This window comes from Lampetra planeri, chromosome 8, assembly GCF_965212315.1.
Source record: "Lampetra planeri chromosome 8, kcLamPlan1.2.h2, whole genome shotgun sequence".
Lineage (NCBI taxonomy): Eukaryota > Metazoa > Chordata > Hyperoartia > Petromyzontiformes > Petromyzontidae > Lampetra > Lampetra planeri.
The window spans coordinates 13,866,088-13,877,859 of record NC_136114.1 but is presented as its reverse complement, the minus strand read 5'-3'; the positions used below and the strand labels follow the sequence as shown (position 1 = coordinate 13,877,859).

The window sequence follows — 11,772 nt, the reverse complement described above, 5'->3', positions numbered from 1 at the left end:
TAACGCGCTGTTAATTATTACACTTAGACCTCGCTTAGTGCTCAATATGCCATTCATGGAGAAGTGACAGCTAAATCAACCATTGCTAAAAGGGGTCATTAAAGCAGTGTGCATATATATGACGAGTTCCCGACGTTATTTCTTACGTATGAGCAACATATGAGGGCTTCATTCGGATATCGGTAATAACGCAAATAATAATAGAGATGGTAAACATTTCGTAAATATATTTTAATATAATAACATCAGTAGTATGAACTGTATTCACGAGTACATCCACCCATCGCTCACGACCCACACCCACCTGACACCCCCTCTACCCGCCTTATCACTTGCATTTTAACATCCTAAGGGATTCCTTGACACCTTGGTCACATTTCCAACATTAACATTTGCAGGCCTTTTCCAGACATTATGGGTCTAAAATACTCATAAAACACGCAAAAAAATAGGACAGAGACCAAGGCAGAGTGAACACGTCGGCGGGCAGGTGTGTTTTTTTAAACTGGTGAGCTCAGAGCGTTTGTCGCACTCATTGGCTGAGCGAACGTAAACACAGGTGGTGGCGGGTGCGTTTCCTCGGCATTGCATGTTCTCACTCGTAAGTGCTTTTTAGATTTTATCAATTTTTGTAAAAAAAAAATGTCCCCGGGACAAAGAGCGCTATAATGAATCCACGTTCAACGAGGTAGCGCTAAGTGAGGTCTGCGTGGTATAATCAAATTATACTAGTTTACCTGTCGCTGCATATGGGGTACTAAAGGTATGCTGCCTGTTGCACTTATTTAATCTATGCTTTTATGAAATCAACGGGAAAGTTGAACCTCTGTAGGTCCCTCCCCTTCCTCTTTAGGCCACAACTCTTTAATCTCTGTGACCACAACCATCCTCCTCCACTTTGTGATTCAGCCCCGTTTCTTCCTCTTTTGGCTCTTGAGTCTTTTCTTGTTAGGACCCACCACTTCTTCTTTAGGCACTGCTTCTTTCTCTTTAGGCCCTGCTCCTTCCTCCAGACACCAAGGGTTGGGCTCGAGAAATATCACAGCTGTTCATTGTGACAACACGCAGATCATGTAGTGCAGACAATGCTTTCAGTTCATTTCTTGAAAAATATTTCCTTGAGAACATTCATGCCGTCATCCCCCACAGAGTCCTCTCTAGGCCGAGTGGCATTGGAGCATCGTAGCCCACTGATCTCACTCGAGAGAGAGGGCCTGGCGACTCGTCCATGGGGGGACATTGTCCCCCCAAGCAGTACTTGAGACTCGCTCGGCCAATATTCCACGGTGGTGGTCAGCTTCGGTCCTTTTCTCTCCTCGGTCCCCGTAGCAGTCACTGCAATAGCCTCCTTGCTGTCCGTGTCCGACTGTAATGGTCACAGCACAAATCGGCAAGTGTTACAACAGAGACATTGAACCCATCACCCAAAAACTCTGCAGCTGAGCGATAGAATACTTGCTCGTCCTACCGATTTAGGCAATAGTCTCAGATTTATGAACCATATCAATTCTGTTTAAGTGAGTTTTTATGGACAGTCTTGACATGCTTTGGTGTTTGCAAGCTATACAAATGAAATGAATATTAATCGGTTAATGTAAGACTACTATTAACATTTTCTGAAGGGTAATTCTTCAACATGTCACTGTTCCTAAATATATACTCCAGTACACGTTGTGACGAGTCCTTGGCTTTAATCCAGCGTTCTTTGTAAAGAGTATTTATAAGCCACGGAATATCAATGTGTACGCGCAGTTAATTTATATATTTTTCCCCTAAATATATGGAAACTTGACAACAATCATGCCAAATTTCAGCTTTCAAGCCTTTCTTGAACATCACTATAATGTACGCTCCACTCTTTCCATGTACTGCATGTGATCTTTATTTCAAATCTGGCTGCCCACTACTATTTTTACGATTGGAACCACATTGGTTTAAGTTCATCTTGACAACATTTACTAAGGATCTGCCATTACATTTATCTGTTTTGCTCACATCTGACTCAAAACCTTCCAATCTAAGATTATCCTCAAAATTAAATGTTCACATCACAATAATTAAAACTACATTCTCAGAATGTTCCTTCATGCATGTAGGTTCACAATCCCCGGAACAACACGGTATATCTTCTTCTGTTAAAGTCTGTTCCCTCTCAATCGGAAATTCCTTGGAAAATTGGGTTCCAAATATATTTGATGATTGTTCCTACCTCAAGTGTTGTTATGTTTCACCTATGTCACGAGTTTTTTTTACAACCTTAAGAGATTTGTTGATGCCAATTTTACGCGACTTTTCAAATTTGTGTATTTGCAATTGCCTTGTAATCCAGGTCTGCCTTGAAAAATTGACGTGATGTCTATATTGCCTCATCTGATTGAAATTGAGAATGTACACAAATATTACCATGAACAAACAAACCCACACAACACTGGGCTATTTTGAAAGGAAGAAGGCATGTATTAAAGTTGGGTCAACGACTTTTACCAATTATTAACTGGTGACACAGCACACATACATACAAACAAGCAACCTGCTGTAACACAAGAGTGATTCATATGCTCCTGTGGTGCTGTTTAAGCAAGCAGCCTTCAGCTGTAAAGTACACAGGACTCAATAAAGGACCAGCAACCCCTTTGGGTCATCGTTCTCTTCTAAATGCAACTGCACCGAAAGCAGGGGTCGGCAGCCTGCAGCTGCGGAGGTGCATGCGGCCCTTTAAGGACTGCTTCGTGGCGTTATTTATTAAGGGCCACCGTCTCGTATTCACATGGAATGAGGCTCTTGAAATAATGCCTTTTTTTTACCGAATTTGAAAAAAATGGGTCTTCTTGTTATTTTGGTTGACACTTGAAGTTGGTGGGGTTTCAGCTATCCATGGCTGAAAAAGGTTATTGATAATGGTATTGGGATATATATTGATAACATTTGATTTTGCGATTAAATGTACTGGGAATTTGTGAACACAATGAACAGATTTGTGCTTTGAGTTTTCAGCAAAATTGGCATAAGTGGATTATACAAAAACATTTCAGTGACCATTTTAATATCCCTCTCTGGCACCGTATTTTAATATTTTTTTAACTGATTTGTCTACCATTTTGTATTCTATAATAGCTATAATGGAGTGGTGGCAGTGGTTAGCATCGTACTCTAGGAACACCGTGACCTGAGTTTGATTCCCAGCCATGGCTAACATCAGTGGCCGGAGATATCTGAGCTGGTCCTGGAAATACCCCCCACAACCTGCACTGACTCACATGACGAAGTATGGTCAAAAAAAGGTTGTTTGGGAGGCTTTCATTCAGCAGTGAATTGATAAACATCTCCAATATGGGACCTTTCTTGCCAGTATTAAAATATAACAATAGGTTTTATCTTTTCTGGTAATAAAACAGGTGATAGTTTTTTTACCCTTTTATCTGGCAACAAAACTGACACCTTTTTTTACAAGGAGTCATGTTTGCATTGACCACAATACCTGCGGTCGGAATGCAAAAAAAAACACAACTCTGATAATGTATGCACTGTCCTTGAAATTGATTGGTCCGCACCCAAGACAGCTTTTCTTAGAGCCTCGTCTCACATGGTGTTGGACCAGATGTCTCGGGTGAGGACTAATCAATTTCAAGGACAGTGCATACATTATCAGAGTTGTGCTTTTTATTTGCATTCCGACCGCAGGTATTGTGGTCAATGCAAAAAAAAGTGTCAGTTTTGTTGCCAGATAAAAGGGTAAAAAAACAATTATCATATTTTGCTACTGGCAAATGAGGTTCCAATGGTGGAATAAAACAGGTGTCTTGATGTTTGCATGTTCACCACAAGTACGTGTGGTTCATGCAGACCGGATTCCTTGAATAAGAATTCCGTTTGGTGTTTTAACATCTTGACACCTGTTTTATTGCCAGAAAAGGTAAAACCGATTGTTATATGATAAACATGTTATTACAATATAACAGTAAATAACATCTAGATAATGTACATCTTCCACAACGAACTTTCATGGCACTTTATAATCATAAAAAGTAAAACAAGTTCTGCAAAACTAGAATCTAAAGATAAAAAGGGGCAAATATGTACTTAACTCTGATTTATCCAGGTGATTATCCAGGCTGTGGATTAACTGTGCTAGCAAAAATAAATAAAAATAGATTATTCCAAGCTCATTTGCATCTTTTACACGTTTGCTATTTCTATTACGATCTGCTCGTTACCGATAAATACATGTTACACTCTTCAACTTCGCCTCCATTCTATGCTAAGAAATCAATCAAATTTTCGAGCGTAATTTTCTTATTTTGCCTTCGTGTTTTTCCATCCACTGCAAAAATTTTGATAAAAAAAAGAGATGACAGTCCTTAAACCTACAAATTGAGAAAAAAACACAAACTGCAATAATTTAAATAAATAACACTGTTTTTAAAGACTTGATTTTAAATTATTCATGTTTTAATTTGCCATTGGAAGTGACATTTGTCTTAGCTACGTAATCACACACAGCCTTCCCCTAGATTTCTGTTAAGTTTTACAGACAATTAGTCACCCCTGGGGTGGTGTGCCAAAGATTACGAGTACAGAGATATGGAACAATACATTTTAAAAGATAAAAAAAAGTGCCACTGCATATTGGACATTATTCTGTCCTCATCAGCATTGGAAACTCAGGAACATTTGTTTCGTCACCAGACAGATTATTTGTCTTTGTGTATCTGAAGTTTGTGAATAAGACAGCAGCAAGATTCTTGGCATTTTTTAAAGCATCGGTTCAGTACTTAAAATCAAATGCTGACAAAAGGTTAAAATGAAGCAATGCACCTTGGAAGGGTTTTATGCCCCTTTATTATTTGGGAACGGTGACCCTAATCAGCAAATGCTGCCGCTTGAGATATCACGGACCCTCACGTCCTATAACGGCACTTAGCTCGTAAACTCCAATGCAAGCCTTGGCCCGAATACATGTGAGAGTACTTCTCATATATTTCCTGTTGAAAGATTGAACGCCGCAGTTCATCGCACTATTATCCTGCACTTTAACCTGTTAAAAGATCACACAAATGTTGCTAAACTCCGTTCCCGTGGGTGTTGAGGTGCCACATCCTGGCTTGGAATTGGTGGTACAGAAAAGTGCGGACAAATATCATCTGTCCCAGATTTGAAGCTTTCGTGACTGCAAGGATTCATACTCTTAGGTTTTTTCGGTAAAGTCGCGTAGGTAAGAATAAATAATAAAAATAATAATATAAATAAAATTATAAATCACGATACAGTAAATCAAGCTGTGACGGTCCCACCTGATAACGGAGACTTGTGTAACATCAAAACATGGCTACAATTAACAACAGCACAAACTCTACACGCCGTGCTAGACCGGGACCAATATCATCGTGAAGTCGCACACGCCTTTAGGCAGCACTAAAGAAGAAGTATTGCCTCCGAAACGTCGTGATTTATAATTTTATTTCTATTATTATTTCTATTATTTGTATTATTTATTCTTACCTACGTGACTTTACCGAAAAAACCTAAGAGTATCATCTGTCCCTTCTGTATGGGATAGAGTTTTGCCTGCATGCATGTAGGTTTTCTCTGGGTGCCCCGGTTTCCTCCAACATGTAATCACTCATGAATTGGATGAAAATATGTTAATATATAAAGGACTTGAGCAATTTTTGGCACAGGCTCATTGCCTGGCTGCCTTCCTGCTTGTCTGTGGTCCCTTAGTGATTGTGCAATGTAATTTGCATGAATGATGCCATATAAAACTAAACATTAAATTATCTGCTTCCCTCTTTAAATTATTGAGGAATAATATGATCAGTCAAATCTAACAGGAGAGTGTGGACTAGTAACATTTATACTATTGTTTTTTATTTGTAAAATTGTAAATACTGTACATTGGAAACCTAATTTTGGCCAGTGCCCAGTCATATGTGAATTAATTAATTATTATAAGGTCTTATAACTTACTCCATATTTATGAGATTAAAATTATAGTGAATTACTAACAAAACAATGTTATAGCTACACTAAAACGCTACTACTAAGCAGGAGGAGCCACCTCAGGCTCTTTATCCACAATGTTTTGATTGCCAGACTGCAGTACACACAACCTGTGCAATCTTCATCAGGGGTTTTTGGGTGCTACCAAATGTAACGATTTCAATTTTAAAGGTATTGTTGATCAATAAAAGTCACAAATGTCACGTGACTAGACACAGCCTCAAATAATTTTACTATCGCTGGCTGATAATATGGAGCCAATGATGATGCTGTTTTATCTTTTAATCCACCAAATGTGTTTTATTTTTTGACTGTCATTAATGGTAGGTCAGCCTGGTGACGTCAAGAGTTTTATCTGATTGGCCTCCTATTGTAAAGTCAATTTTATATTTGTACACATACGTGGCACGTTTCTAGCATAAATCTGCCACTCAAAGCGCCATCACATTAATACTCAAAATAAAATTTGAAAATTGTAAACAATGATGATTAAAAAAATTCTAGTTAAGAGTTCTGGATGGTGTGTTTCATCACATAATGCTTCTGGCTGACTGAAATTGGCCACCGATACATTTACAATGGCAGCCGATGCACTGGGTAGGAACCTAAGTACCCCTAATGAAGACTGTGCATGCTGTTGGAACCACAGTACCACAGTATGGCAGTGGAAACATTTCTGAAGCCACTCCCTTCTGCTTATGTGTCTGGTCAGCAACAGCATTTTAAAATGACAATTAAATCCACATCTGAAACCATTGCCAGTAAAATATGCACATGGGTATGTGTACAAGGTTGTATACTTATGTTTTCCCTGTTGGCCCTGAGCTCACAATGTCAGGGAGGAACTGCAGGGCCGTGTGGAGCAGCTCTGACTCGCTCATGCAGTAGATGGGTTGACCAGGGCCACCTTTGAGCTTGGAGAATGATTTCCTGGATGTCCTGACAAAAAAGGATTATAAGCAACCTCAGTGGTTGCTAAACAAACATAACAACCAGACATCGGTACAATTATGCATTCAACCACTCAGGTATACAAAGAGCCACACACAATTAAAATAACCAGACAAACATAAATGAAAACTATTATTCATGTAGCCAGGCATTTGTATACAACCAGACTGACATTTCTGAACAGTTTCTGGTGCTGTATAAAGCACAAGTGGCCAATATTGAAGTAATATCATATCTGGGGTAAACTCCTAGTTCATATCTGACTGCTGGATAAAGAACCATCTAAAGTGTTTTGGTTAATTGATGCTGCTGAACTCAATGCTTCTATCCAGTCACTCACCATTATTATTCAATCGCTTTCTTTTCACTATGTATTGCTACTACCATGGTCGTTATGCATATGGACTTCACACCCTGATACCTCTGCTAATGGGATGGACTAATTTTATTTGGCGGACTGTTTTCTGTCATGCATACTGTGTTCAATCACCAAATCTCAGGACACAGTTTTCTTTAATTTTTTTGGCTCCCACTACTTCATTCTGCAGAATGCCTTATTATCTCTTTTACCAAGTTCCCATAACCTTGCTCGATTCTGGAAACAAGTTGTTATGTGATGCACTATCATGTTGTTTTACCACTTTGCGTTATAGACGAAGACCGTGTGAAGGAAATGGTTTAGTAAAAAAGTCTGTAGCCACCGGTGTAACCGACCAAATGCAACCAATCACATAATCATCGAGATTAAGTAATAATCCATAGCACTATTATGGCAATGTTTGGTGGATCATGTAGATTTGTAAACCTCACAAACCCTCTGTGCTGTGGGGTGGCCAGCAAATGGCAATACTGTACAGCAAGCATGGCTGTGAATCTATCTGTACGGGCCTTTGATCGTTTTCCCCTTTTATACCACTAGCTTTACTACCCGGCTTCACCCGGGACTTGGATTCACCACGCCCGGCCGCTTTTGTCTCCCCAGTGGCGATGTTCGCACACCACACCAGTTGCTCATTTGAGGCTGAGTCGACCTAGGGGAGGCCAAGGACCGGTTCAAATAATCGTCACAGGTGGTGGCCGTGAGCGGGAATCGAACTCGAGTCGCCGGGTTCGTAGCGCAGCGCGCTAACCACTACACTACAATGCGTTACGCTTCCACATGCGCGGGTCACGTGACAGATGTGACGTCACAGCTCACTTTCCGTGTAAAAAAATGCATTATTGAGCTCCCCCCCCCAAAAAACACAAAAGTGTATTTTTATAATTTTTGCATGGTGTACAGTCTGGAAAGTACCCACATGGCAACATTTTGAACAGACACACATATTTACAGCCTTTTATATATATGAAGATATCCATACTACAATTTTCTCCCGAACGTAACACTATTTACAATATTTTACAAATACCCGAAAGCAGCACACTCTTGGGACTCATGAAATCGTTGTCCACACTGCTTTTAAGTGAGATTGGACAGGCAGGACATGCCACTTGAAGGGTTAATGGCCAATGGTTAAGACAAATGACGGAGTGTCAGCCAAATACGAGCATATGCCTGAAAATACCTCCACTGGAGTCAACTTGTCAACTTATATGCAGGCGCTGGATGGATTGTTGCATTTTAAGACTTAGAGATGGTGCTGGTTTGGGGAGGTCTTCATGCAGCAATGGATTGATAGTGGCTGATTATAATCATAATTATGATGAACATCATTGTCGTCACAACATGCATATCACTGTAATGGCAAACCTCGTCTTGCCTTTCCGTGCCGTGCCTTTTGAGCCGGAGGCCGTCTGCATACCCCTGCCGGCAGGGTTCGATCCTTGCTTGCCAACGTGTTCTGGGGCATCAGGACCCGTGACCATCCAGCCCGGGAGGGCCCGCCTGCCTCCACCGGCCGTCCCCATGGGCCCCTGAATCAAGGGGGTTTCAACGCGTGAAGAAACCTGAAAAGAGAAGAGCAATTGTGAAAGTAGTCCAAGTGAATGTGGGATTAGGGGTTTGGTAGAGTTAGCGCAGGGGGCTAGTGTGCTAGCGGCTGGTTGGTTATGGTTATGGTCAGCGAGAGGGCCATAACAGATGGCTGGGAGTAAGAGGGCTAGTGTGTAGCGGCTGCGTGGCTTTGATTATGGTTATGGTCATTGCAGTAGGGCTGTAACTAATGCCTGGGTTGCTAGCTAGCCAGGGTTAGGGTCAATGAATGGGCGAGTATTGTACTGGTTGGTGAAGGGAATAGCTCGAATGAAAATTCATTATTGAGTAGGCATGTAAGGATTAACAGATTAAAATGTATTTATACTCATGGTAAATTAATGTGATTGTGCGCCAAAAATGTTTCACTTAATTCGTAGATACTTTATGCATTTTAAGTTCACGTTTGGAATATGGTACTAATGAGACACTGCAGATGAGTTGGTGCGTATATATGTACAAAGACAGAACACGATTGCATACCTCTCAACCCATACGGTTTACCCGTATTCTTGTGCAAGGAAATTGAGTTTTCAAGTCCATACGGTGTTTCAATACGGGCACAAAATAATAACTGTCTGTTTGTTTGTTTTCCTCCCTTGTGATGGGACTTTGTAGAATGGACGTTGAGATTTATAAGGGGCACGGGGTGACCAATAAGGTCCGAATTGGTCTGTAATAATGTAGGCACTGACAAAGCTTTGACAGGCATGCGATTGGCATTACAGAACAAGACATTGCGTGGAGAGCAAGGCAGTACAAACGGAGCAGACGCGACAGGACAAAACGAGACAATACAGAATCAAAACAAAGGGGCCGTCCATAAATGACGTCACACGATTTTGGACAATTTTTTACCCCCCCCCTCCTTCGTCACACAGCGTCACAAAAAGTCAGACCCCCCCTCAAATATGACGTCACAGAGCTCTGCCCCCCCCCCCCCCCCAAAAAAATATAAAACATGCTTCAAATCGCTTTAAACTATTGTCATTGTAGTGCGTATTTAATGTGGCGCTGCACTCTGATGTTGTAGGAGAAAACATTTATTAAAACGTTTATTTAATTAAGTAGAACGTGTTGTCTATATTTATTTAAAGTTGCGCATTTTTATGTGACGTCACCTTCCTTAAACCCCCCCTCCTCCTAGGTGCGTGACGTCATTTATGGACGGCCACTAACATCAATTTCGGTGGTTACCTGGCTTTATAAAAAAAAACAGGAGGAATAACTCAAAAGTTAATAGAATCAAAATGTACTGTTACGTGTTGAGTACTACCAAAACCCTGCAGCCAGCTATGGCTACAGGGTTTGGTGATGGTACATGTTGTTGACGTCGTTTATTGTGAAAATTCCGTCAGTTCCGATGATCACTGTTACATTGCTTTCATGGCTTTATTTTGGTGATTTCGGCAAGTTTTTTGGTTTGGCCATGTTTGTTTGTTGTAGTATGGAGTAAGACTGATGGCTATAATCTAAGTTGTCTTGTGGTTGTTGTTGTTTGACTTGCATCCCACTGGGATTTTTGCAGCGTTGGTGTACGGTGCTTTTTCTGCAATATTTTGCGGTCTTTTCTTGGATTTTCTGTTTGCACACAGTCACATAGTCACTTTAAGATGTTTTCTTGTTCATGTTTTTGTTTTTGGTTTTTTGCGGTTGCACCCGATTCAAGAGCCGAATGGCTCACAGGGCTATACCTAATCAATTAACTTGAGTACACTAACTTTATCGACCTCTAGTGGCTCGCCTTCATTGAGACGCGTGGTATCCACACCACACGGGTGAGATCTCTGCTCTTGTGTGATTGTGCAAATAACGAATGAATCTCCCCCCCCCCCTTCACGTTATTAAAGCTCATTCACAATTAGATGTAATTAAGTCGACAACTTATTAATACGTTTGTGGTTTGGCGGTGACGTGGCCTAGAATAACGACGAAGACGTTTCGGGAAAACGTCGCCGATGGTCAAGCGTAGCCTATCATATATATTTGTAATCCTCTTAAGGCATGTAGAGTGTTATTATTGACGAATTTGGATAAGATTCTTTGTTGTTTATTCACCACCGGCAAACACAGTAGGATTGTCAAACAATTCCCGGTTACTATGTCCGTAATAATTTATTCAACGGCAGCCAACGGAAGATGAATACACCGCAGAGGGTGACCGCCGTGGAGATGGAGCACATTTAAATCAACTCCCGCAATGCATCAACAGCAACAATCGATCCACACGTATCGATTATTGCTGTCGATACATTGCGGGAGTGATGGATGCATGGCGACGTATGACGATTGAGGCTTCCATCCAGTAGTGGATTGACCACGAATGATTATGATGGTGATGATGTTGACGACGACGACTCAGCGGCACTTAATTCGCGTAATTTAAATGAACGTGAATTGTAAATGAGATTTTTTAAAATTGTTTAAAAAAAAATTAACTTTACCTCAGGGTGGCGACGCGGCCGCCACGTCACTTCCGGGGCTCCGCTGCGTCACTTCCGGGGCTCAGCTGAGTCACATCCGGGGCTCCGCTGCGTCACTTCCGGCGTCTTCCCGCGCAATCTCCTCCAAGGTTGTTAACTTCACACACGTTGGCGTCACAGTATTTGTACAATCCCATCATTATCACCATCATCGCTTGCTGCTGCTGCTGCTGTTGTTGTTTAAACTCGTGCGAACGGTTCGATGACGAGTGATTTGTTGAGTGTGCAAGGCTGGGATGGGTGTGTGCAATGCGTGGCGAGCCGCAAACTTCCACGTGGGGATGATGCAGTTGATTTGTTTTAAAGTTTATTACTTTGGGGTTTGAATGCAGGTAATGCAAAACCGTTTCCTCGTTGATATCAGAT

The 11,772-nt window shown here is 41.1% G+C and overlaps 1 protein-coding gene and 1 long non-coding RNA gene across 3 annotated transcripts in view; one reads left to right on the top strand and one right to left on the bottom strand.

Moving 5' to 3' along the window:
* Positions 1-216: 216 nt before the first annotated feature.
* On the bottom strand, positions 217-11,445 carry LOC144720378 (uncharacterized). Its single transcript, XR_013585748.1, has 4 exons — positions 11,368-11,445; positions 8,702-8,898; positions 6,831-6,939; positions 217-1,366 (listed from the first exon to the last, which is right to left on the bottom strand). It is a non-coding gene; the product is annotated as an uncharacterized LOC144720378 (long non-coding RNA).
* SSBP1 (single stranded DNA binding protein 1) overlaps positions 11,373-11,772 on the top strand; it is a 24,047-nt gene continuing 23,647 nt past the window's right edge. Inside the window, exon 1 of one of the 2 annotated variants that reach the window (XM_078597117.1) lies at positions 11,373-11,495. The gene's annotated coding sequence lies outside the window, so the exon portion shown is untranslated. Of the gene's footprint in view, positions 11,496-11,522; positions 11,739-11,772 lie in introns of those variants that run through there. The other variant, XM_078597118.1, reaches the window with a different exon arrangement.